The sequence below is a fragment of the Xylocopa sonorina genome, chromosome 13 (assembly GCF_050948175.1).
Source record: "Xylocopa sonorina isolate GNS202 chromosome 13, iyXylSono1_principal, whole genome shotgun sequence".
NCBI classification, from domain to species: Eukaryota; Metazoa; Arthropoda; class Insecta; order Hymenoptera; family Apidae; genus Xylocopa; species Xylocopa sonorina.
In genome coordinates, this window is record NC_135205.1 from 7,424,512 (window position 1) to 7,427,997 (window position 3,486).

The window sequence follows — 3,486 nt, forward strand, 5'->3', positions numbered from 1 at the left end:
CCACAAATAATAGATTAAGCGCGCCCGATGAACTAGAGACAACCACCACCACCACAGAGGAGGGAAGGGGAAAATCTAAAGACAAATCACGGGAAAACGCAGAGACGGACGGACGAACGGACGGACGTGCGGGCGGGCGGGCGGGCGGGCGGAGAGGTATTGCGAAGTGGGTGGGTGCTCTTCGAATTAGAGATACTCGATAACGAAAGCAAACAACGTTCCTAACTGACTAGATAAACGAGAAGCATAAGACAGAGGCTAAAGAGGGGCATCGCTACCGGTAGGTACTCGCGCGTGGACGGTGGACCAATCACGAGAATCTCTTGTCACGTTTTATTTCGCGATTTAACAAATATTTTTGTTACAACCTATGTACACAGAGAAGCGTGCCACCAAAGCAGCAGCGCGCTCACCAAAGTTCCTTCGTTAGACAAAACGACGAGTTTTTACTAAAACGGACAGGCGTTCACGCGACTCGAGAGATTCACTTTATCATAACGAATCGTCGTTAAAACTGATTGCCGTGTCTGTCTGTGTAGCCGGTTACGCCGGTAACTTCGTAATTGGTAAAACGACTAAATGGACAGCGCCAAGTGCCGCGCGAACAGATACGTGTGGCGGGAAACGCGCGAGCCGCGAGAGAGGAGAACGGGGTTGGTAGGTTGGGATAGAAAGGACGAAGAAGAAGAGAACAAGAGTGTCAACGATGCCGGATAAATGCGTCAAGGTGGGCTGATTTAAACGTTCCTATGTAAAGTAATAATAAAGATTTAACGTAACGAAAAAGAGAAAAATAAGAAAGAAAGAAAAGTTGCTAAACGAGCAAACAGACATTAAAGCGCGGCAAAGTAGGATGTAGATGGTGTTGTGACGCGCGAGAAACTAAAGCGTCGCGTTCGTTACGAATTCTCACCTTCGAGGGGGAAATTTTCACTCCCTATCTATCTCTCCATCTCTCTCTTTCTCGTTTTACACGCGCGTGTACGGATGGTGTTGCGAATAAGCGCGCGTCAATGATCCAAGTGGAAAGAGAGTCGCGTCGATTTTCGAAATCGGTCGCTGGTGAACGAATCTTCCATCGGGAAAGCCCTCGCGCTGACACGCACTCGCTCGATCGACGCGTGCACATCCGTTCTATAGTTTCCGAGGGAAATCCACACACAAACACAGGGCACGGCAACCCCGTAGCTGGGAGGGGTTTTAGAATACGACGCATAGCGCAACTAGGAACGTTACTACCGCCGCGCGAATTTTAACGTAAATTCCGTTCCTTTTCCTTTGATTACGAGAAAGATAAACGATGTTGTTAACTTCGGAAGTTACTTCGAACAGGCGAGACGCGACGAAATAAAACGGAACGCGAGATAGGAAACGAGAAACGAAACGAAAAACGAAGAAGCAGACGCGGGTGAGGGCAAGTTGCCGCGCTGCCCATCGCGACTCTGTTCACGTTCACGAACAAGCTAAGACCCAGCAACATGGTTCCTATATTTAATAAATTATATTTAATAACACTAAATGAGAAAAAACTAACGATTCGTAATAATAATAATAATAATAATAATAGTAATAATAATAATAATAATAATAATAATAATAATAATAATAATAATAGTAGCAGCAGTAGTAATAATAATAATACTAATAATAATAATAATAATAATAATAATAATAATAATATTGACATTAATATTAATACTGATTAAAATAAAAATAGTAATAATAATAATAATAATAATAATAATAATAATAATAATAATAATAATAATAATAATAATAATAATAATAATAATGATAATGATAACAATAAACATAGTAATAACAATGGTAGTAATAAGGATAAATAGTCATAGCTATTGATAGCTGTAATTGTTAATTGCTAGTTAATCGGTTGACGAACGAGATCGTACCCCGGAGAGTAGGAACCGTTTTCAAGTGCTACCGTTGAAAAGTACAGGTATGCGCATGCGCGATCTAGGCGATCGAGAAGAGAATACGGAAAAATCTTAAAAGAAAAGAAAAGAAAAGAGAGTAAAGGAAAGGAAAGGAAAGGAAAGGAAAGGAAAGAAAAGAAAAAAGGAAACAAACACGGCAGAGCGTTGAATGCACGACGAAATTGAGAAGAATAGGAAGTAAACGTTACCTCTCGATCGATGGGCGCGCGGATTTTGTAAAGGTCTACTTATTTGGAAACGACAAAGAATTCACTACTAGCTCGTAAGTTAACGGTTAATATTACGATTAAAATTGTAGATTTTAAGAAAATTGGGCGGATATGCATCTGTAGACGACACACAGACACATTCATGCATAGGTATATATATATATATATATATATATATATATATATATATAAGTATATATATATAAATAAATGAATAAAGTGAATGAATAAAAAGTATATATATATATATTTAAGTAGATAAATATATATATATAAATATATGATGTTGTAACGTACTAGAATCCTCGCGGGTACTGTCCGGAACGGTGACGTGTAGACACGTGTACGTACGTCGCAATAGTACGTTCCCGCGTTTTCTTTTTAGGCATCTTTGCGCCGTAATTGTACACACTTACACCGAAACAAGTACACCTATACACAGGGCACGAAAAAATGGATGAAAATTTGATCAGTTCTCATTCCATGATAATAAAGGAAAATGGTACAGGGAGAAAGAAAGGGGGACGAATTGAAAGCTCCATCGTACGTGTATATTACATGAGGGAAAAGAGAAACATTTTTTGTTTAACCTTGGAAAGAGGAAACGGGAAAGTTAAGTACGACGAAGGGCGCACGAAAACGAACGAATACGTACACGAAAGACGGATACGAAAATCTATCTGTGGAAAATATAATTAGAAAGAAGAGGGGGTTCGAGGGTGATGATAGAAACGTGCATTGCTCGTTATACATACTATGATATTGTACGTCGAACGAGACGCAAAGTCTAATACTATTTTTAAGATAATTAAGTAACTCGAGGTTCCTGTCTACAAAAGACGCTTTTTCTAATGTAACGTTAACAATTACGATTATTATATTTGATCATTGCGATTATCATCATCATCGTCATCGTCATCGTCATCGTCATCGTCATCATTATTATTATTATTATTATTATTATTATTATTATTATTATTATTATTATTATTATTATTATTATTATTACTATTATTATTGATTATGATGTTATATTTATGTATATGTGGTCGTGTATCTATTATTATCTGTGTAAAATGTTATAGCATCGAACTAACTAAACTGAAACGGTAAAACACCCACATCACACAGGCACGCGCGCGTGCCTAAGACGCACATATAATCATACATATATATATATATATACATATGTATACATATATATGTATACATACATACACGTACGTTTATGCATCGACGTATCGCAACCAGACATATTATAGATACAGTTGTAATTATTGAGAAAAGAATTTTTTAAGTAATAAGGATCACACTCGAGTATA